The 25086-nt window shown below is 42.7% G+C and overlaps 1 long non-coding RNA gene across 2 annotated transcripts; it reads right to left on the reverse strand.

Annotated features, from left to right (window-relative positions):
* Window positions 1–2465: 2465 nt before the first annotated feature.
* Window positions 2466–24082, reverse strand: LOC110741602. Of its 2 annotated transcripts, XR_002518077.2 has the most exons (4): window positions 23472–24082; window positions 20653–21247; window positions 3327–3446; window positions 2466–3214 (listed from the first exon to the last, which is right to left on the reverse strand). It is a non-coding gene; the product is annotated as an uncharacterized LOC110741602 (long non-coding RNA). The 2 variants fall into 2 exon arrangements; XR_002518076.2 differs by lacking the exon at window positions 23472–24082 and having other exon boundaries at window positions 20653–21740.
* Window positions 24083–25086: the final 1004 nt, after the last annotated feature.

Genomic DNA, 25086 nt, shown 5'->3' on the forward strand with positions numbered 1-25086 from the left:
TGACCTCAAGTGATCCACCTGCCTCGGCTTCCCAAAGTGCTGGGATTACAGGCATGAGCCACCATGCCTGGCCGACGCTGAGTATCTTATCATGTGCTTCTTTGCATTTGTATATTTTCTTTGGAGAAATGCTTATTCCAGTCATTTGCCCAAATTTAAATTGGGTTATTTGTCTTTTTATTATTAAATTGTAAGAGCTCTTATAGGCTGGACGAGGTGGCTCACTCTAATCCCAACACTTTGGATGGCAGAGGCGGGAGGATCGCTTGAGGCCATGAGTTCAAGACCAGCCTGGGCAACGTAGTGAGATCTCGTCTATACAAAAAAATTTAAAAACTTATCCAAGCATGGTGGTGTCACCTACAGTTCCAGCTACTCGGGAGCGAGGTGAGAGGATTGCTTGAGCCCAGGAGGTGGAAGCTGCAGTGAGCTATGATGATGCCACTGCACTTTAGGCTGGATGACAGAGCAAAACCCTGTCTCAACAACAACAGAAAACAGCTCTTCTATCTTCTAGACACAAGATCCTTTCTAGATCTATGATTTGCAAAGATTTTCTCCCATTCTGTGATTTATCTTTTAACTTTGATAGGGCCTTGACACTCAAATTTTTAATTTTGATGAAGTCTAATTGATCTATTTTTTCTTCAGTTGATTGTGCTTTTGGTGTTGTATGTAAGAAACCATTGCTTAATCCAAGGTAATAGAGGTTTACACCTGTGTTTTTTCTAAGAGTTTTATAGTTTTAGTTCTTTCTTTCCTTTTCTTTCTTTCTTTTTTTTTTTTTTGACAGAGGTTTGCTCTTGTAGCCCAGGCTGGAGTGCAGTGGCACCATCTCGGCTCACTGCAACCTCTGCCTCCCGGGTTCAAGCGATTCTCTTGTGTCAGCCTCCTGAATAGTTGTGATTACAGGCATGCACCACCATGCCCGGCTAATTTTTTGTATTTTTAGTAGAGACAGGGTTTCACCATGTTGGCCAGGCTGGTCTCGAACTCCTGACCTCAGGGGATCCGCCCACCTCGGCCTCCCAAAGTGCTGGGATTACAAGCGTGAGCCACCGCACCCGGCCTAGTTTTAGTTCTTATCTTTAGGTCTTTGATTAGTTTTGAGTTAATTTTTGTAGACAATAAAAGACAGGAATCCAAATTCATTCTTTTGCATGTGGCTATCCAGATGTCCCAGCACTATTTGTGGGGGAAAAAATTATTTCCTCATTTAATTATCTTGATACCTTGACCATAAACATACAGGTTTATTTCTGGACTCAATTCTATTCCACTGATGTACATGTTGATCCCTGTGCCAGTACCACATTGTTTTATTACTGTAGCTTTTGAAATTGGAAAGTGTAAGTTCTCCAACTTTTTTTTTTTTTTTTTTTTTTTAGACAAGATCTTGCTCTTTTGCCTAGGCTGGAGTGCAGTGGCACTATCTTGGCTCACTGCAGCCTCAGCCTCCCTGGGCTCAGGTGATCCTCCCACCTCAGCCTCCTGAGTAGCTGGGACCACAGGCGAGCACCACCACACCAGGCTAATTTTTGTATTTTTTTTTGTAGAAACTTTTTTTTGTAGAAATTTTTTGTATTTTTACCACATTGCCCAGACTGGTCTCGAACTCCTGAGCTCAAGCAATCCACGTGCCTTGGCCTCCCAAAATGCTGGGATTACAGGCATGAGCCACTGCACTGGGCCAAGTTCTCCAACCTTGTTCTTTTTCAAGATTTTTGCAGCTGGATAATATCAACTTTAATCTTTTTTTCATGCCAGGTGATGAGTACATGGGTGTTTGTTATATCATTCTCTTCACTTTTCAGTACTAGCAATGTACTAATAGAAAGGATGACATCTAAGTGTATAGCAATTAAACGACTTAAATGAGTTAATAAATGTAAAACACAGAAAAGTATCTGGCCCCCTCCATACTGTTAGTTGCTGTTGTTGTTATTCTTTTAAGTGAAAATTTTTAAAAGCATCTTTTGCTACTAGACTATCTGGGTTCAAATACTGTCCTGTCACTCCCTGATGGTGTGATCTTGGGCCCGTTATCAAACCTTGCCAAGTTCTAATCTGTAGAATGCGGATAATAACCTTAGTCTCAGAGAGTTGTTGTAGGGATTAAATGAGATAAAGACACAATTAAATCAGATAATGGAGATTATAGGAGATGCTTGAACCCAGTAGGTGCTAAACTATTATTTGCCTTCCTATAAGTCTGCAGGGAGCGATCAACTTAGTGAAAAGCCTAGAAATCATTCCACAGGAAGGACATGAAAGAAATGGAGCAGGGGCCGGGCGCGGTGGCTCAAGCCTGTAATCCCAGCACTTTGGGAGGCCGAGACGGGCGGATCACGAGGTCAGGAGATCGAGACCATCCTGGCTAACACGGTGAAACCCCGTCTCTACCAAAAAATACAAAAAACTAGCCGGGCGAGGTGGCGGGCGCCTGTAGTCCCAGCTATTCCGGAGCAGAGCGAGACTCTGTCCAAAAAAAAAAAAAAAAAGAAAAGAAAAAAAAAAAAAGAAATGGAGCAGGAAGCTGTTTTTAAATATCCAAAAGCCAGATGTGGAAGATCTTTTCTGTGTACTCCAGAGAGTGCCAGGGCTCCTGAATTTCAGGAAGCCATTCTGGCCAGTCATCCCCAGCCCCCATTCTTCTGGGAGAGCCCTTAATGCTCTGTGATCATCGTGCCAGCACTCCCCAATTCGGAATTATAATTATTTAGGTCTTAGACGCCCCCATCGGTTGGTCCCATTCCATAAATATTTACAAAGCGCTTACTATCTGCCAGACACTATGTGTGCTACACCCTGGGACTCCTGGGTGAATGAGACACTGCTCGTATTCTCCAAGTCACAGTCCAGCAGAACGCCAATTGGTGAAAGTTTGGAGGAGCCCCATTTCTGCTCCATGTAGCCGCTTGCAGTCTCCTCCTCCTTCCGTAAAAGCCTTTAGTTTCAGAACCAAGGCAGCAGATACTTCTTCCCAGTAAATTACCAGACCCAAAGAGAAAGTTTCAGGACCGGCAGTCCAAGCGCTTCCTGGCAGAAGTCCCAGGCCTGGCAATACGCGGCTTTCTGAGCGAGGAGCACCCTCTAGTGTCTGTCCACGGTAAGGCGGGTCCAACGTAAAACCTTTCAAACATCCCTATTTATTGCGAAGAATTTCTTCGCTTAGTTGAGTGCTGCTCATGGTTAAGCTGCTTTCAGGTCTCCGCTATAAGACAACAACATTGACAGTTTAAAAAATAATAAATATCATAGTTGCCAACATCTTTTGAGCACTTACTATGTGCCAGGCCCTGTGTTAATTGTCTTACATGGCTTACCCAGGAGGCAGGTACTATTAGGATGATGATGTCCCAGATATTGATGAAGAAACTGAGGCAGGTGGGGCAGCCAGCTCAAGCAGTCAGACTCCATAACCATGCGCTTAATTTTTTGGTTTACTGTCAAAAAGAAGCAACAACCAGGGGCAATACCAAGATAGTTCTAGTCAAATTTCTCCTGGTTATTTGGGCGAATTGTAATTTAGCTAAATCCAGCAGATTTATGTCAAAATATCAAATATGGAATGATGATGAGCCTTTCTCATGTTCATACTGAAGGGAGTAGCAAGAAAAAAATCTAGACTAGGGTTTTCAAACTGTGGGTTGTAACTCGTTGATGAGTTGGGTAAAAAATTTAGTGGATTTTTACTAGCACTTTAGAAATTGAAATAGCCGGGCGAGGTCTGCAATCCCAGAACTTTGGGAGGAGGCCAAGGTGGGCAGATTACTTGAGCTTAAGAGTTAAAGACCAGCCTGGGCAACATGGAGAAACCTCATCTCAAAAAAAAAAAAAAAAAAAAAAAGCCGGGCATGGTGGCATGTGCCTGTAGTCCCAGCTACTTGGGGGCTGAGGGGGAAGGACTGCTTGAGCCCAGGAAGTCAAGGCTTCAGTGAGTCGAGTTTGCACCACTGCACTCCAGCTTGGGTGACAGAGAATGACCCTGAAAAAAAAAAAGAGAAAGGAAGAAAGAGAGAGAGAGAGAGAAAGAAAGAGAGAGAGAGAGAAAGAGAGAGAGAAAGAAAGAAGGAAAGAAAGAGAAAAGAAAGAAAGAAAGGAAGAAAAGAAAGAAGAAACTGAAATACAGTCATGTGCCATTTAGCAAGAGGGAAACATTCTGAGAAACGCATGGCTAGGTGACTTTATCGTTGTGATAACATCAGAGTATACTTACACAAACCTAGATGGTATAACCCACTACACACCTAAGTTATATGGTGTAGCCTTTCGCTCCTAGGCTACAAACTCATCCAGCATGTTGAGTACTGTATACTGAATGCTCTAGGCAACTATAACATAATGGTGTTTGTGTATCTAAACATAGAAATGGTACAGTGAAAATATGGTATTATAATCTTTTTTTTTTTTTTTTTTTGAGATGGAGTTTTGCTCTTGTTGCCCAGCCTGGAGTACAATGGTGGGGTCTAGGCTCACTGCAACCTCCGCCTCCTGGGTTCAAGCGATTCTCCTGCCTCAGCCTCCCAAGTAGCTGGGATGACAGGCGCATGCCACCAAGCCCAGCTAATTTTTGTATTTTTAGTAGAGACAGGGTTTCTCCACATTGGCCAGACTGGTCTTGAACTCCTGACCTCAGGTTATCCCCCTGCCTAGGCTTCCCAAAGTGCTGGGATTACAGGCGTGAGCCACTGTGCCTGGCCTGGTATTATAACCTTATAGGATGACTACCATATATGTGGTTCATTGCTGACCCAAACACTGTTATGTATCACATGACAGCATAACAAATCAGGACTATACTAGCATGCATAACGAGGCAGTACATATTCTCCCGCCCCACCTGCCTCTCTCTCTCCACACACACGTGATACATGATATATATTTAAGTGACTCAAATCTTCCATCCAGAAACCTTTCAAGAAGGTTCCACCTGGCAGCCCACTCCTATCCTGAGGTTACTGTTTGCCTTAGGCAGTTTGAGCTGCCATAGCAAAAATATCCTAGACTGGGCAGCTTAAACCACAAACACTTCTCAGAGTTCTAGAGGCTGAGAAGGACAAGGTGAAGGCGCTGGCAGATTTGGTGTCTGGCGAAGGCCTGCTTCCTGGGTTGTAGATGGTCATCTTCTCAGTATCCTCACATGGCAGATGGGAGTCTCTTTTATAAGGGCTCTAATCCCATTCATGAAGGCTTATGACCTAATTACCTCTCAAAGGCCTCACCTCCAAATACCATCACACTGGAGATTCTATTTCAACATATACATTTTGGAGACAGATAAATGTTTAGTCTACAACATTGATGAAGCACTACATCGCTTGCATCTTCTCTTTCAGCCAGGGTGAGAAGCAGCTTTCCCACCCAGCACAGTGCTGTGGATGTGTGGATGCTTTGCTGATTGGGTTGGAGGCATGCTAGGCCCCTGTCCTGTCACTCTCCTCTGCCCCAGCACACAGCAGCTCCCCAGTTGCTCCACTGATCCACCATCATTCCTCCATAATTTTGTATGCACTCCTTGTCCACACATATATGAGCCTTTACTTATCCTTTAATATCCACTTGACCAGGTGAACTTATCATGATGAATGTAAAATATTCATAAAATGGTACAAAAAAGTGAGCATGTGTGATTATGTGCTTTTTTCTGTGGTGAGGGTCTGTAGCTTAGGTAAGATTCTCACAGGAGTCTGTGACCCCCAAAATATTAAGAATTAACCACTACATTTGCCTGGAAGCCCCACAGGGTCAGGATCTATCTCTTTTATTAATCTGTTATTTCTCTGTCATGTGTTTCTAGCTGACAAACACATAGTAGATATTCGAACACCGCTAGTCCCTAAACACTTCTGCCTACTTCTGCTGTCACCACCTTTATTCAAGTCACTATTTGTCCACCTTGACTACAACAGCAGCTTCCTAAATGGTCTCTATTTCTGCCTTTGCCCCCTAGAAGCCATCATTCATACAGCAATGTGATCTTTAAAATCAGGTCATGCCACCCTGTTGCTTAAAACCTTTCAGTGACCTCCCATTACACTTGGAATAAAATCCAAGCTTCTCACTCTGATGTCCCAGGCCTGGCATCATCTGGCTTCTAGCTGGCTCTCTAATCTCATCCTACATCACTCTCCTCTCTTCCTCTGCTCTGGCCACATCTAGCCAAGTTCCTATTCCTCCAATGTCCCAAGCTCTTTCTTCCCTGGCTTGGTAAAAGGTTCTTGGGAAAATCTTCCAGAGATGAAATCACCTTCAAACCAATTAAATATACACTTAAGTAGGTGAAGCAGGAGAATTGCTTGAACTCAGGAGGTGGAAGTTGTAGTAGCCGAGATCATGCCACTGCACTCCAGCCTGGGCAACATAGCTAGACTCTGTCTCAAAATATAAATAATAATAATAATAATAATAATAATAATAAAGCTAGATACATCTAAAAGTTTGAATTATAGAGCCATTTCAGTACTTCATTTGAAATATTAAGTACATGGTTGGGTTTTAGACATGTATTTTATTTATTTATTTATTTATGTTTTTTTGAGACAGAGTCTTCTCTGCTGCCCAGCTAGATGCAGTGGTGTGATCTTGGCTCACTGCAAGCTCCACTTCCTAGGTTCAAGTGATTCTTGTGCCTCAGCCTCCAGAGTAGCTGGAACTACAGGTACACACCACCATGCCCGGCTCATTTTTGTATTTTTAGTAGAGATGGGGTTTCATCATGTTGCCCAGACTGGTCTGGAACTCCTGGCTTCAAGCAATCCACCTGCCTTGGCATCCCAAAGTCTTAGGATTACAGGCATGAGCCACTGCACCTGGCCTACCCATGTATTTTAAAGGGATCACTGTGGGGCTTCCACTTCTGCGCATGAAGGATAAACTGTTGTAGAGATTGCTTCCCCCACCACACACACCCAAAACTAGTAAATTAAACAAAATATATGAAACAACTGTTTTCACTCATTGGACAGCAGGCAGTGCAAGACTAAGATCTCTGAGAAAAGAAAAATAAGTTCAGCCTCACCAGAGCCCCAGCTTACTACAAGGAGACAGTGAAGAGAGTGCTACATGGAGTACCCAAACAAAGCCCCGTGGTCTCACTGAGTTTAGGAGACAGGGTTTAGAGTTCAAGGACGTGAAGGCAGCTAGAATTTGTGGGAGAGAGTGCCAGAGAAGCAAGAGCTGCATGGGGGGAGAGAGAGAGAAAGCAACAAAGTCTCATAGATCATTAGAGATTCCCTCAAGTCTTTGGGGACTGATCTACACAGGTGTGGGGTGAAATTCCAGACGGTTAGAAAAAGTAAAATCAGAAAGCAGAAGACTGAACAAGTGTTGGAGTTTACACAGGGCTGGGCATAGTTTGTGTTTCCATCAACCAGAGTGAAGAGACCTCATAACACACAGGTATTGGGTAGAGTCTTCAGGAGGATAGAGACTTAGTGGGGCTAAATTATTAACAGCTCTAGAATAGAGGCCAACCTGGGCTTTTCCTAACAAAGCTTAATAGCAAGACTTAAAAGAAGAAAACAAATCACAAGTAACTTAATTATATGCCAGGACAAAATTCAGAACTCTGTTTTTTTGTTTGAGTGTTTGTTTTGTTTTGTTTTGTTTTGTTTTGAGACAGAGTCTCACTCTGTCACCCAAGTTGGAGTGCAGTGGCATGATCTCGGCTCACTGCAACCTCTGCTTCCTGAGTAACTGGGACCACAGACGTGTGCCACTATGCCCAGCTAATTTTTGTATTTTTCTCCAGTACTCTTTAAAAGAATACAACAATATCTTGCACTCAACAACCCAAAATACACGATATTCAGCATCCAATAAAAAATTGCCAGGTAGTCAAATAAATGGGAAAAAATTACCCATAACCAGCAGATAAATGAAGCAATAGGAACAGACCACAAAATTCAGAGATGATGACATTAGTAGGCAAGGATCTTAAAATAGCCATTATAAATCTCATAAATTATGCCCAAGGGTATAAAGAAAAACATAAATATGATGAAGAGAGAAAAGAAATATATTTTTAAAGTACCCAAAATGGAACTTCAAGAGATGAAAAGCATATGATCTAAAAATGAAAGATGTGCCGGGCGCGGTGGCTCAAGCCTGTAATCCCAGCACTTTGGGAGGCCGAGACGGGCGGATCACAAGGTCAGGAGATCGAGACCATCCTGGCTAACAGGGTGAAACCCCGTCTCTATTAAGAAATACAAAAAACTAGCCGGGCGAGGTGGCGGGCGCCTGTAGTCCCAGCTACTCGGGAGGCTGAGGCCGGAGAATGGCGTGAACCCGGGAGGCGGAGCTTGCAGTGAGCTGAGATCCGGCCACTGCACTCCAGCCTGGGCGACAGAGCGAGACTCCGTCTCAAAAAAAAAAATAAAAAAATAAAAATAAAAATAAAAATGAAAGATGCACAGGAGGAATTAACAGCAGATTATGCACTGCAGAAGCACTGCATAAGAAAAGATTGGTGAATTTAAAAATATAGCAATAAAAACTATTGAAAATAAAGCACAAAAAATCCACAAAAATAACAGAGCATCAATGACTTATAAGATAGTATCAAAACCAAGACACATCATAATCAAATTATTGAAAATGTTGACTGGGCATGTGGCTCAAGCCTGTAATCCCAGCACTTTGGGAGGCCAAAGTAGGTGGATCACTTGGGAACAGGAATTCGAGAGCAGCCCGGCCAACACAGCAAAACCTTGTCTCTAGTAAAAATACAAAAATTAGGCATAGTGGTGCACGCCTGTAGTCCCAGCTACTCGGGAGGCTGAGGCAGGAGAATTGCTTGAACCTAGGAGGCGGAGGTTGAAGTGAGCTAAGATTGCACCACTGCACTGCACTCCAGCTTGGGCAACAGAGTGAGACTCTGTCTTAAAAAAATAAGTAAGTAAAAACAAATAAAATAGGCTGGGCATGGTAGCCCATGCCTGTAATTTCAGCACTTTGGGAGGCCGAGGCAGGCAGATTACATCAGGTCAGGAATTTGAGACGAGCCTGGCCAACATGGCAAAACCCCATCTCCATTAAAAATACAAAAATTAGGCTGGGTGAGTTGGCTCACACCTATAATGCCAGCACTTTGGGAGGCTGAAGTGGGTGGATTATCTGAGGTCAGGAGTTAGAGACCAGCCTGGCCAACATAGTGAAATCCTATCTCTACTAAAAATACACAAATTAGCCAGGTGTGGTGGCAGGTGCCCGTAATCCCACCTACTCAGGAGGCTGAGGCTGGAGAATCACTTGAACCCAGGAGGCGGTGGTTGCAGTGAGCTGAGATTGCACCATTGCACTCCAGCCTGGGTGACAAGAGCGAAACTCTGTCTAAAAAAAAAATGCAAAAATTAGCCGAGCATGGTGGCACATGCCTGTAATCCCAGCTACTCGGGAGGCTGAGACAGGAAAATTGCTTGAACTCAGGAGACAGAGGTTGCAGTGAGCCAAGATCACACCACTGCACTCCAGCCTGGGCAACAGAGTGAGATTCCATCTAAAAATAAATAAATAAATATTAATAAAAATTAATAAAGAAAATCTTAGAGTACCTAGAAAAAAATGAACACATTACCTAGAAGAGCAAAGAAGACAAATACAATGGACTTCTTGTCATAAACTATGCATACCAGAAGATAATGGAATAACATCTTTAAAGTGCTAAAATAAAAACTATTAACTTAAAAATTTTTCCATCTTTAAACTATGAACATGAGAGACCTATTAGCATCCTGTACCTCATAATGTCATGAACTGAGATGGGTACAACATCACATCTGTGGTTTTCATGCCAAGAGGTATGCTTATATATTTAGTCATGAGGGATATCAAATTCAAATTGAGACGCATTTTACAAAATAATTGACCAGTGTAATAAATTACTTGATTCCATTTTTGATGTTCGACTGCTGAGTTTTCAAGTCCACAGCTCCACTCCTCCTTTCCCTTTTACCAAAAACCTGGGCAAGCCAATAATAAAGGCAGAAGCTGGGCATGGTGGCTCACACCTATAATCCCAGCACTGTGGGAGGCCAAGGTGGATGGATCACCTGAGGCCAGGAGTTTGAGACCAGCCTGGCCAACATGGTGAAACTCTATCTCTACTAAAAATACAAGATTAGCTGGGCATGGTGGCGCATGCCTGTAATCCCAGCTACTTGGGAGGCTGAGGCACAAGAATTGCTTGAATTTAGGAGGCAGAGGTTGCAATGAACCGAGATTGCAACACTGTGCTCCAGCCTGGGCAACAGGGTGAGACTCTGTCTCCAAAATAATAATAATAATGATAATAATAATAATGCCAGGGTACTCGCCTCCTTTAATGCCAGGGTACTCTCCTCTCTTGCACCAGTAGGGAAATTCAAACCACAAAACCCTGGCCTGTGCATCAGAACCCTCACCCCGGCTTTACTCCCTAGCAATAAAACCCAGAGCCACTTGCCTCTCCTTGTTCTCAAGCTGTTTTTAGGCCTGCTTAAGAGCCTGCCCTGTTCTGAACAGAAAACCTCATAACACGAGTAATAAGCTTTTCCAAACCCTCCATATGTGTGTATTTGGCATCACCAATCTTGACATCTAAACCAAATCTGGGGTAGAGATTTGATCCCTTCCCCTGTGGGGCAATCACAAGACAGCTGGCACAGAGAACAGCGTGCCTTAGATGATAGCCACCTACCATCAGGGGTCTCTCTCCTCTCGCTTTGGCTTGCTATTGATTCTGCTGCCTATTGGCAAGCTCACACTTTGAGCTGTGCTGCTTTGTTCCACATTTGCTGAGTACTACTAAATCTCTGTTATGGATGTAACTGACCTGAATTGAAAGTTTCTGTAATTGGCATTCTGAGACAGAAGTATAAAATTGAAGATGTCCTTAAAGTGGCCCTAAAATGTGAGCCCCATCTGGACCTATCTGTGCATCTCAGATTGAATCATATGTCTTGCTTCTGGCATAAACCATGGCTGATACTAGACTCAAGGGCATGACACTTATTATTTTGTGACTATTGGTTGTGTGTCCCAACTAGGCATTAGCCTATGTTCTATAGAGTGTGCAGGAGAAAGGCTGATACCCTGTGCAATATACAGGGCCATCTGGTGGTTGCTCTGGTGAGGAAGCACAGTCACCAGGATTAAAGATAAAAACACTCAATAGCACTCCATGGCATGAACCCTTATAAAAACTAGGCCAGAATGCATTACTCCATCTCTCTTAAAGGGTCAGAGGACACCATCATCACCCTACCAGATAACTATAAAACAGACCCAGAAAGAAGCTGGGTTTGATTAAGTGCTGCAGCTTAACCTATCAAGGGATTCATTCAAATCCAACTCAAGGCTGGGTGCAGTGGTTCATGCCTGTAGTTCTAACGCTTTGGGAGGCTGAGGTGGGAGAATTGCTTGAGCCTAGGAGTTCAAGATCAGCCTGGGAAACATAGTAAGACCTCGTCTAGGCCGGGCGTAGGGGCTCACCCCTGTAATCCCAGCACTTTGGGAGGCTGAGGCAGGTGGATCACGAGGTCAAAAGATTGAGACCATGCTGGCCAACGTGGTGAAACCCCATCTCTACTAAAAATACAAAAATTAGCTAGGTGTGGTGGTGCGCACCTGTAGTCCCAGCTACTCGGGAGACTGAGACAGTAGAATCGCCTGAACCCAGGAGATGGAGGTTGCAGTGAGCTGAGATTGTGTCACTGCACTTCAGCCTGGCAACAGAGCGATATTTTGTAAACAAACAAACAAACAAACAAACAAAAAACACCTCATCTATATAAAAAGATTTAAAATTAGCCAGGTATGGTGGCATGTACCTGTAGTCCCAGCTACTTGTGGGGGCTGAGGTGGGAAGATTGCTTGAGGTTGAGGCTGCAGTGAGCCATGATTGTGCCACTGCACTCCAGCCTGGGTGACAGAGTAAGACCTTGCCATTAAAAAAAATCCAGGGGTTGGGTGCAGTGGCTCATGCCTGTACCTGTAATCCCAACACTTGGGAGGCCGAGGCGGGCAGATCACTTGAGGTCAGCAGTTTGAGACCAGCCTGGCCAACATGGTGAAACCCCATCTCTACCAAAAATACAAAATTAGCCAGATGTGAGGGCGTGCCCCTGTAGTCCCAGCTACTCAGGAGGCTGAGGCATGAGAATCACTTGAACCCAGTAGCAGAGGTTGCACTGAGCTGAGATTGTGCCTCTGCACTCCAGCCTGGGCAACAGAGTAAGACCCTGTCTCAAAAAAAAAAAAAAAAAAAATTCCACCAGCCTGGGCAACACAGCAAAATCCCATCTCTACAAAAAATACAGAAATCAGCTGTGTGTGGTGGTGGGTGCCTATAGTCCCAGCTACTCTGGAGGATGAGGTGGTAGGATCACTTGAGCTGATGAAGTTGAGGCTTCAGTGAGCTGACATCACACCATTGCACTCTAACCTGGGAGAGAGAGTGAGACTGTCTAAAAAAAAAAAAAAATCCAGCTTAAGTCCAGGGTCCCTAAATCAAATAAAATAACAATTGCCATGAAAGTGGCTGCCGCAAAAGTGGCCCCTTACCCTGAGGGTACTGATTTGTGACTCTCCAGAAGAATAAACATAAATATGAGCAGAGAAGAGAAGCTCCCTCCTCCTGAAGTACATCCAGTAACTCCCCCAGACACACACACACACACACACACACACACACACACAACTTAACAGAGGTTCATGATTTAACCCAATTGTAAATCTGAAATTTACTCTAAAACCTATACAATAAAAAAGATATTTAAAGGAGGAAGTGGGGGGGTCTCTTTGGCTTTCGCACTTGTACAACATAAATTCTAAATTAACTTTAGGCCAGGAACAGTGGCTCATGCCTATAATCCCAACCTTTTGGGAGGCCACGGCGGGTGGATTACCTGAGGTCAGGAGTTCGAGACCAGCCTGGCCAACATGGTGAAACCCCACGTCTACTTAAAAAAATACAAAACTTGGCCAGACGCGGACTCACGCCTATAATTCCAACACTTTGGGAGGCCATGACAGCGAATTATCTGAGGTCAGGAGTTTGAGATCAGCCTGGCCAACATGGTAAAACTCTGTCTCTACTAAAAAAATACAAAACTTGGCTGGGCGCGGTGTCTCACACCTGTAATCCCAGCACTTTGGGATGCTGAGGCAGGCAGATCACGAGGTCAGGAGATCGAGACCATCCTGGATAATACAAAAAAATTAGCCAGGCGCGGTGGCGGGTGCCTGTAGTCCCAGCCACTCAGGAGGCTGAGGCAGGAGAATCGCTTGAACCCAGGAGGCGGAGGTTGCAGTGAGCCGAGATCGTGCCACTGCACTCCAGCCTGGGCAACAGAGCAAGACTCCGTCTCAAAAAAAAAAAAAAAAAAAGAACTATTGATTTTCCTAAATTCCCCATATTCATAGTGCCTGTTGCCCTAAAATATTCTACCATGGGCATGTACTCTGGCCTAGTCAGTACTAAACAAAAGCAAAATTAAGTTTTTGGCAATTACAACTGGCTTAACAAAATGAGAACCTGAGCCTTTATCGTAACCTATTAAAACTGTTCACACAGACCAACATAGATTAAACTAGGTATCCTGAGAGTGACTCTGTATAAAAAACAAATAAATAAAATGAACTACGACCTTTTAGAGACAGGGTCTCACTCTGTGGCCCAGGCTGAAGTGTAGTGGTGCAATCTCGGCTCACTGCAGCTTCCCCTTCCCAGGTTCAGGTCATCCTGCCACCTCAGCCTCCCAAGTAGCTAGGACTACAGGCACATGCCACTTGGCTCAGCTAATTTTTGTTTGTTTGTTTGTTTGTAGAGACGGTTTTCCCCCCATGTTTCCCAGGCTGGTCTCAAACTCCTGGATGCAAGCAATCTACCCGCCGCAGCCTCCCAAAGTGCTGGGATTACAAGTGTAAGCTACCGCACCCAGCCATAAGCTCAAAACCCATTACATAAGACCTATTTAGAGAAGGGTGATTGTCCCCAGTTTTTCTCCACTCCAAATTGTCCTGGTCTTACTAGAATGAATGAAGGATGCCTGATGGTGGATTACCACAATCATAATGCTGCAGTTCCACTTAATGAGTTCCTGGCACTCCTGAAACCCTTGAAATCTTTAGGCTAATACATGTCTTTTGCATGTTAATGAAATGATTAGCTGGGGGTGCTAGATAGCTTCAAGATGGGAGCTGATGATCAGAAAGACCAAGGCATTAAAAGGTTGGAACTTTCAGGCTCATCTCAGACCTATGGGGCGGGGAGAGGGCTGGAGATTGAATCAGTCACCAGTGGCCAATGATTTAATCAATCATGAAACCTCCATAACCCCTCTACCCTACAGGGTTCTGTGAACATGTGGAAGTCCTGGGAAAGTGAAGCACTCAGGGCATGGAAACTCTGGGTGTACCCTCCCCGACCCCCGCTCAATATCCTGCCCTGGGCATCTCTTCCAACTGGTTGTTCCTGAGTTGCATCCTTTATAATAAGCCAGTAAATGTAAGTAAAGTATTTTCCCGAGTTCTGTGAGCTATTCCAGTAAATTATGGAAACTGAGGAGGGGGTCATGAGAACATCCGATTTTTAACTGGTCAGTCAGAAGTACAGGAGGCCTGGGACTTGTGATTGGTCTCTACAGATGGGGCAATTTCATGGGAATTGATGCTAACTCCAGGTAGATATTGTCAGAATGAAACAGAATTGCTGGACACCCAGCTGGTGTTCAGAGACTTGGAAAATTGGTTGGTGTATTAGGCTGTTTTCATGCTGCTAATAAAGATATACCTGAGACTGGGAAGAAAAGAGGTATAATGGACTTACAATTCCACATGGCTGGAGAGGCCTCACGATCATGGCAGAAGGCAAGGAGGAACAAGTCACATCTTACGTGGATGGCAGCAGGCAAAAGAAAGAGAGCTTGTGCAGGGAAACGCCCATTTTTAAAACCATTAGATCTTGTGAGACTTATTCACTATCCTGAGAATAGTACAGGAAAGACCCACCCCCATGTTTCAATTACTTCCCACCAGGTTCCTCCCACGACACGTGGGAATTGTGGGAGTTACAATTCAGGATGAGATTTGGGTGGAGACACAGTCAAACCATATCAGTTGGTATAGGGGGAAAAAATCCATACATTTAGTGTCAGAAGTGTTGTGAGTGAAAAACAGGACAGCTTCTATATTACTAAAATTACTGCCTCCCTCCAGTCAGCAACTGGCAAATACTTTGCTATCATATATTTGAGCTAATATGTTCCTTAAGTTCCCATTTCAACCAGTTTGTCCATTGCATGGACACAATATACTTTTATCTAGCTACCCATGGGACCCCCAACAGACCTGCCATTGCACACAGTCTTTACAAACAAAACCTTAACTGCATCCAACTGTCTCCAGAAACACAAGTATGATGTTAGATTGATGACATCCTTCTCAGAGGAAATTAATTTTTTAAAAAGACAGTATCTTACTATGTTGCCCAGGCTGGAGCACGGTAGCTATTTGCAAGCACAGTCATAGCACACTGCAGCCTCAAACTCCTGGGCTCAAATGATCTTCCCCTCTCAGCCTCCTGAAGTAGCTGGGTGCAATGGAAATTCATTTGACACACTAATTTAAGGCATACAAACATTCAAAAGGGAGCTCATAAAAAAGGATGGGTCATTGCTTCCACACAAAGTACAAGGTAAAAGCACAAGCATACCTTAGTAAAATTTCTGGGCATTATTTGGTAAACAGAGCTGTTTATCCCTGGCATTGTCAAGAAATCTCTGTTGATCCTCTTAGCACCCATAATGCTAAAAGCCCAGTATCTTTTAGAACTTTGGGGGTCCTGAAGCAACATATTCCTCCTTTACACATTTTACTTAAGGCATTTTTTTTTTTTTTTTGGAGTCAGAATCTCCCTCTGCCACCACGGCTGGACTGCAGTGGCATGATCTTGGCTCACTGCGACCTCCACTTCTCAGGTTCAAGCGATTCTCCTGCCTCTGCCTCCCAAGAAGTTGGGATAACACGCACCCACCACCAGGCTCAGCTAATTTTTTTGTATTTTTTTAGTAGAAACGGGGTTTCAGCATGTTGGCCAGGCTGGTCTCAAACTCCTGACCTCAAGTGATTCACCCGCTTCGGCCTCCCAAAGTGCTGGGATAACAGGTGTGAGCCATCACACCTGGCCCTACTTAAGCCCATTTTTGCTGTTCCTTACAAATTTGTTCACCTAAATGGGGTCCGCTATAACAAAAGGCTTAGAACCTATTCAAATTGCAAAAGGACAGACCCTACTGTTAGTGCTCCCCAGAAATTCCTTCACTGTAGAGGCTTTAGCAACCTCCTCTCATACTTCCATAGTCTTTGGTTCACTTGTGATGGCCATAAATTGCGGGTTTCTGATGCAAGAAATCGCCTTCCTCAGCCCAACGCTATACATCATTAGAGTGACAATTGCTGACTGCATACTGGACTCTTCCAAAAAAGGAGGCTCTTACAGGCCTTGAGACCATGGCACACTAGCTGCCCGCTATGCCTTGGGCCATGGAAGCCACACCTCCAAAGCTTGGCATGGCTATTGAGGCTTCCTTGCTAAAATGAAAATAATATCTATAGTGTGGAGCCAAATCTGGATCCTGTAGCATATCCCACCTGCAGGATGCCATGGGCTCCCCTGTTCTCGGTTCCTGACTAGATACCACAGTGCTGAAGGAGGCCATTCCTTTCTCAGACCTCTTGGCTTCTTGAGGATCCCTTGGGATCAACTAAGTGAACAGCAAAGGGAATTCGTATACTTTTAAAATGGCAGTGCTACCGTCATATCTGATTCTACGTTTTCCATCTCTTAACAGACATCCCTGATAAAAGACAGGACCCAAGGATCCACACAATTTGCCAAACTTCAAGCAGTCATCGTGGCAACAAAGGATGCCCTGGCCAATAAGCGACCCCATCTTAACATTTTTCAGACCCCTAGGCCATTGCCAATTACCTGGCTATCTGGTCCGACTAATGGCAACAACAGTTCTTTATCCAAAGTCATCCTCTTTGGGGTAAAGAACTCTGGAAATGTCTTGCTTGAAGATACCCAGAAATATAAATCAAGGTCAGATATATCTCTGCACATACTCAAGCCACAATACAAGGCCTCGCCAAGACACTCCTTATCCCCTTCAGAGTTCCACAAATCTTGAGAGTGACCAAGGCATTCATTTCATTTCTCAAAATACATAACATTGGGTTCTTTAATAAGAAGGAATTCAACAGAAATTATCCCTGCTTTACTGGCCTCAGGCTGCAGGTGTCATAGAGTACCATCATAGCATACTTAAACAAGTTTAAATTTAATTAAATAAAACAGGACACATTTCAGTAATCCATTAAACATCAGGGGTGAATTGTAACAGAATCTGATTCCATATTTGATGTTTGACCACTGACAGTTTTGAAGCCCCACAACTCCTCCTTAATCTTTGCCTTCCATTTGGTAGACAAAAAAGCCTAGGTGTTTCCTCCCTTGGCTCCAGCAGGTAAGTTCAAACACTGACTTGTGCATGGGAAAACCATGACCTATCCCCAGCCCTTAACCCCAATAAGACCCAAGGTAACTTGCCCCTCCCTTGTTCTCAAGCCATTTGGGGGCCTTTTGGGGAGCCTGTTGTGGTCTGCCCAGAATGTCTCATGCCGTCTTTGTGTATATGTGGCATTATCAGTCTCCACATTCAAACCACATTTGGGTAGAGGAGCTGATCTTTGCTCTGCAGGGCAACCGTAAACAACCGGCACAAGTGTCAAGAAAGGAAGCCTGAGGAACTATCCCAGATTAAAGGAGACTAAGAAGAAAAGACAATTAAAGGCAATAAGCAACCCTGGACTGAATACTGGTCAAGAAAAGGGGCAATAGTAGGACAATGGACAAAACTGGAATAAGGTCTCCAGGTGAATTAATAGTATTGTATCAATGTCAATCTTCTGGTTTGGATGGTAGTTTTGTTGATGTTACCATATGAAGAAATTGGGAGATACGTTTATGGAAATTTTTTGTGCAATTTTGTAATTCTTCATAAGTATAATATTATTGCAAATTGTAAAGTTTTAAAATGTTTTAACTTTAAATGACTTTTCCAGACAAAAACTGAAAGAAACTGTCACCAGCATACCTGCGGTATACAAATGTTAAAGAAAATATATCAGGAAGAAGGAAAGTTACAAAGATGGATATTTGGGTCTACACAAAGGTATAAAGAGCACCAGAAATGGCAAATATGCACATAAACATAAAACACCTTATTTCATTTTAATATGTTTAAAAGACAATTTACTATTTAAGCAAAACATAATAGCAATGTACTGCAGGGCTCATAGCTATAGACAAATTATATGTCAGCAATAGCCACAAAAGAGGAGGAAATAGAAGTATACTATTGTATCACTCACTATACATGAGGTAATATTCTTTTTATTTATTTATTTATTTTTTTAGAGACAAGCTCTTGCTCTCTCGCCCAGGCTGAAGAGCAGTGATGTGATCACAGTTCACTGCAGCCTCAAACTTCAGGGCTCAAGCAATCCTCCCCACTTAGCCTCCTGAGTAGCTGGGACTATAAGCACACAGCACTACGCCCAGATAAGTGATATAATATTCTTTGCAGAAAGACTGTGATAAGTTAAAGATGCAAATTGTACATCTCAGATGTGATGGTTAATTTTATGTGTCAACTTGCCTAGGCCATGGGGTGCCAGATATTCAGTTAAACATTATTCTGGGTATGTCTACGAGGGTGTTTCTGCATGACATTATTTGAATCAATAGACTGAGTAAAGCACATTGCCCTCCCTAATGTGGGTGGACCACATCCAATCATTTGAAGAACTGACAAGAACAAAAAGGCACTCCTGCCAGAAGATGAAGGCTCTCCCTGCCTGTTTTTGAGCTGGAACACTGATCTTCTCCAGCCTTTGGACTCAGATTCAGACTGGAGTTATGCCACTGATACTCCTAGGTCCTCAACTTGTCAACTGCAGATCTTGGGACTTCTCAGCCTCCATAATCATGCAAGCCAATTCCTTATAATAAATCCTCCTCTGTCTATGTATGTATGTATGTATGTATCTATCTATCTATCCATCTACCCATCTCCTATAGGTTTTGTTTTTCTTGAAAAATCTGACTAATACATTAAAATAACAGTAACCACTAAAAATTAAAACAAAAAAGTAGAATTAATAAGCCAACAGTCAGTTGAAATGAAAGAAATCCTGGCCAGGCCCAGTGGCTCACACCTGTAATCCCAGCACTCTGGGAGGCTGAGGTTGGCGGATCACCTGAGGTCAGGAGTTCGAGATCAGCCTAGCCAACATGGTGAAACCCCGTCTCTACTGAAAATACAAAAATTAGCCGGGTGTGGTGATATGCACCTGTAATTCCAGCTACTCAGGAGGTTGAGACAGGAGAATCGCTTGAACCCAGAAGGCGGAGGTTGCAGTGAGCCAAGATTGCGCCATTGCACTCTAGCCTGGGGAACAAGAATGAAACTCTGTCTCAAAAACAAAACAACAACAAAAAGAAATCCTAAAACATATTCAATCTAAAAAAAAGGCAGAAAAAGAGGAAAAGGGGAACAAATAACAGATAGTATAAATAAAAAGCAGATAGCAAGATGGTAGATTTCAATCTCACCAAGTCCAATAGGTTTAAATATCAATATAAGAGTCAGATTGAATAAAAACACAAGACTCAACCATATTCTGCCCACAAGAAATTGCTTTTAAATATAGAGACACAGATAGGTCAATAATAAAAGGATAAAAATTCCCATTCACATAAAAAAATCAAAAGAAAGTTTGAGTGACTGTATTAATATGATATATATACATATACATATATATATATTTTTTGTTTTTTTTTTGAGACAGGATCTCTGTTGCCTAGGTTGGAGTACAGTGGTGGTGATCATGGCTCACTGCAACCTTTGCCTCCCAGGTTCAAGAGATTCTTGTGTCTCAGCCTCCTCAGTGGCTGGGATTACAAGCACACGCCATCATGCCAGGTTATTTTTTTATTTTTATTTTTATTTTTTGAGACAGAGTCTTGCTCTGTTGCCCAGGCTGGAGTGCAATGGCGCCATCTTGGCTCACTGCAACCTCCGCCTCCCTGGTTCAAGTGATTCTCCTGCCTCAGTCTCCAGAGTAACTAGGATTGCAGGCATGCACCACCACGCCCGGCTAATTTTTGTATTTTTAGTAGAGATGGAGTTTCACCATGTTGGCCAGGCTGGTCTTGAACTGCTGACCTCAAGTGATCCACCCGCCTCGGCCTCTTAAAGTGCTGTGATTACAGGCGTGAGCCACCACGTCTGGCCTAATTTTTATATTTTTAGTAGAGCTGGGGTTTTGCCATGTTGGCCAGTCTGTCTCAAACTCCTGGACTGAAAAGATCTGCCCACCTCATCCTCCCAAAGTGCTGGAATTACAGGCGTAAGCCACCACGCCTGTAATTCCAGCACCTCCTAGGAGCCAAGGGAAGAAACACCTATTTTACACATATAAAATAGAAAACAAGTTACACTTTAGAACAAGGACTACAGACATGAATAAAGAAAAGCATTACATAATGACAAAAGGGTCATTTCACTAAGAAAATATATAAATCCTAAATGTGGTACATACCTAAAAATAGAGCTTCAAAAATACATGAAGCACCAAAAATGATAGTATTGAAAGGAGAAATCCACAAATTATAGTTGGATATTTCAACACTCCTCACTTGGTAACTGATAAAAGAAGTAAAAAGAAAATCAGTAAGTATACAGAAGATTTGAACAACATTAAATACTTTGACCTTATTGATCTCTACAGATATTCCACTCAGTGATAGCGGAGTCCACATTCATTTCAAGTGCACATGGTGCATTCACCAAAATAGACCATAATCTGAGCCATAAATTAATTCTCAATAAATTGAAAAGGATTGAAATTATACAAATTATGTTCCCTGACCAGAACAGAAGTAAACAGAAAATCAATAACAACAATAGCCAAAACTTCTGGAAATGAAACAACACAATCTTAACCCGTAGATCAAATTAGAAAGCATGAAGAAAATTAGAAAATATTTTGAACTAAAGGAAATTGAACAATACCACATGTCACAAAGTGTGAATGCAGTTAAGGAAGTGCTCACAGGGACATTATAGCATTAAATACTTACATTACAAGAGAAGAAAGGTCTAGCAGCAACACTTTAAGCTTGTACCTTAAGAAGCTAGGAAAAAATAAAAGAGCAAATTAAACCCAAAGTAAGCAGAAGGAAGGAAATAACATAGATGAGTGAAAATCACTGAAATAGAAACTGTAAGCAATAGAGAAAATGAAACCAGCCAGTTTTAAAAACAGCCAGTTTTTTAAAAGGCAGACTGATCAAGAAAAAAAGAGAAAACACAAATTACCATTATCAGGAATGAATGAACATCACTACAGATCATATAGACATTAAAAGAATACTAAGGAATATTCAGAACAACTATATGCAAATAAACTCAACACTATGGAATACATTAACAAATTTATTGAAAAACACAAACTACCAAAGCTTTCCCAAGAAGAAATATATAATCTGAATAGTCTTATTTATGTACAGAAATTGAATTGAATTTGTATCAAAACTCTTCCCACAGCTGTGCATGGAGGCTCATGCCTGTAATCCCAGTGCTTTTTAAAATAAGCCAGGAGTGGTGGCATATGCCTGTAGTCCCAGATACTTGGGAGGCTGAGGTGGGAGAATCACTTGAGCCCAGAAGTTCAAGGCTGCAGTGAGCTATGATTGTGGCGACAGAGACTCTATCTTAAAAAAAAAAAAAAAAAAAAGCCAAAGAACAAAAAACTACAGTGAGACATCACCTCACACCCATTAGGATAGCCACTATCAAAAAACAAAACAAAACAAAAATTAACAGATGCTGACAAGGATGTGGAGAAATTGGAACTCTGTGCACTATTGGTGGGACTGTAAAATGGTGCAGCCACCATGGAAAATAGTATGGAGGTTCCTCAAAAAAAAATTAAAAATAGAATTACCATATGACTCAGCAATACTACTTCTTTTATTTATTGACAGATTTTTTTTTTTTTTTTTTAGATGGAGTTTTGCTCTTGTCGCCTAGTGCAATGGAGTGCAATGGTGTGATCTCGGCTCACTGCAACCTCTGCCTCCCAGATTCAAGCGACTCTCCTACCTCAGCCTTCCGAATAGCTGGGATTATAGGTACCCGCCATCATGCCAGGCTAATTTTGTGTTTTTAGTAGAAATGGGGTTTCACCATGTTGGCCAGACTGGTCTCAAACTCCTAACCTCAGGTGATCCACCTGTCTTGGCCTCACAAACTGCTGGGATTACAGGCATGAGCCACTGCACCTGGCGGATACTACTTCTTAATATATACCCAAAGGAACTGAAAGTAAGAGAGAGCTTGAGGAGATACTTGCACACCCATATTCATTGCAGCACTGTTCACAACAGCTAAGAGGTGGAAGCAAGCTAAATGGCCATCAACAGTTGAATGGATAAGCAAAGTATAGTATATAAATATAATGGAATATTACCTAGCCTTAAAAATAAAGAAATCCTATTACATGCTACAATGTGGGTGAACCTTGAAGACATGCAAAGTGAAACAAATCAGTCAGAAAAAGACAAATACAGTATGATTCCACTTATATGAGGTATCTAAAGTATTCAAACTTATAGAAACAAAGTAAAATGATAATTGCCAGGTGCTGGGGAAAGGGGAGTATGGGGCGGCAACTTTTACTCAGTGGGTATTGCGTCCCGTTTTGAAAGATGAAAATATTCTAGAGATCTGTGGCACGACAGTGTGAATATGCTTAACATACTGAACTGTACACTTAAAAAAGGTTAAGATGGGCTGGGTGTGGTGGCTCACGCCTGTAATCCCAGCACTTTGGGAGGCCAAGGTGGGCGGATCATGAGGTCAGGAGATCGAGACCTTCCTGGCTAACACGGTGAAACCTTGCCTCTACTAAAAGTATAAAAAATTAGCCAGGCATGGTGGCAGGCGCCTGTAGTCCCAGCTACCCGGGAGACTGAGGCAGGACAATGGCTCGAACCTGAGGCAGTGAGCTTCAAGACCACTGCACTCCAGCCCAGGATAGAGCAAGACTGGCCTCAAAAAAAAAAAAAAAAAAAAGGTGATGGAAATTTTATTAATGCTTTTTACCACATTTTTTAAAATGTACAAAAAAAACCCAAAGCACAAAAACCTCATTGCAAGATTACCACAAACCCACCAGAATGAAGAGACAGACAGTGTCAGGTGCTGGTAGGCATATGCGGTAACTGAGTCCTCTTTGTCTTTTTTTTTGTAAATACTCTATGTATCTCACACATTACTAGTAGGGGTGTAAACTGGTCAACCACTTTGGAAAACTGTTATTATTTAGCAAACATAAACATATTCCTACTCTGTTACCCAGTATTGTCCACTCCTGGGTCTCCAAGTGCAGGCATCCATCAAAAGACACAGATGTAATGTTCATAACAGCTTTTTCATAATAGCTCCAAACTGAAAACAACCCTTAAGGCCACCAAGAGTCAAACAGGTTAAATACATTGTAATAAGTTCATACAATTAACATAACACAATAATAAAATGAATGCACTACTGCCATATACAGCACCATGGATAGGTCCCACACAAGTAATATTGAGCAGATGAAGCCAAACAAAATAATACATACTCATGTTTATATGAAGTTGAAGGATTAGACAAAACTAATGTATGCTGATAGAAAGCCAAATAATTGTTAGGGGGTATGCAGGGATTGACCAGAGGGCTATTAATTGGAAGGAGTTACAAGGGGCCTTCTGGTAAGCAGGAAACATCTTGATCTAGGTGGTAGTTACACAGATGGGATCTATGCAAAAATATATTGAGCCAGAGGTTTAACATTAGATTCTTTACCTCATGTATACTATATATCAACAAAAAGTGAAGAAAAAGTAAAAAAATAGACCCAAACAGAAAAAATTCTGGGGCCGGGCACGGTGACTCACGCCTGTAATCCCAGCTACTCAGGAGAATCGCTTGAACCTGGGAGGCTGTGGCTGCGGTGAGCCGAGATCGCGCCATTGCACTCCAGCCTGGGCAACAATAGCGAAACTCCGTTTCAAAAAAAGAAAAAAAAAAAGGAAAAAAGAAAGAAAACATTTTGGAAGCAAAATTTAGTTTTGTCATACTTCTACATTCATGTTTAAGTGGATATAGACTAAAGTTCCCATTTGGACGTATTTTCTCTCAGCAGTTCAAGCTCAACAGAACCTGCAAATGAGAGGAGGCTGCAGAAGCAAAGGATAAGAAGACACATCATGGCTGGCGCGGTGGCTCATGCCTCTAATCCCAGCACTTTAGGAGGCTGAGGAAGGCGGATCACCTGACATCAGGAGTCAAGACCAGCCTGGCCAACATGGTGAAAACCCGTCCCTACTAAAAATACAAAAATTAGCTGGGCGTGGTGGCGCACGCCTGTGGTCCCAGCTGCTCGGGAGGCTGAAGTGGGAGAATCGCTTGAACACAGGAGGCCGAGGTTGCAGTGAGCCGAGACTGCACCACTGCACTCCAGTCTGGGCTGGATCAAGACTCCATCTCAAAAAAAAAAAAAAAAAAAAAAAGAAGAAGAAAGAAAAAGAAAAAGGACACATCAGTCCTAAATCTAAATGTGGTACACACCTAAGAAGACACATCAGTCCTAAATGTGGTACACACCTAATAACAGAGCTTCAAAAATACATGAAGCACCAAAAATGATAGAATTGAAAGGAGAAATGGGCAAATTCACAATTATAATTAGATATTTCCACACTTCTCACTTGGTAAAATCACTTGTAAAACCACTCTGCCCATTTTACAGAGGAAAAAACTGAGGCCTAAAAGGATAAGGGGTGGGGGCTGAAGTCAGTGGCAGAGCCAGGCTTAGGACCCAGACCTCAGGCACTCTCTACCTGCCTCCTGGACAACCACCTGCAGGAAGGGACTGGATTGTGAGGGGGTGTCCCCTTCACTGGATTGTGAAGCCTACATGTCCCAT

This window comes from Papio anubis, chromosome 17, assembly GCF_008728515.1.
Source record: "Papio anubis isolate 15944 chromosome 17, Panubis1.0, whole genome shotgun sequence".
Taxonomy (NCBI): Eukaryota; Metazoa; Chordata; class Mammalia; order Primates; family Cercopithecidae; genus Papio; species Papio anubis.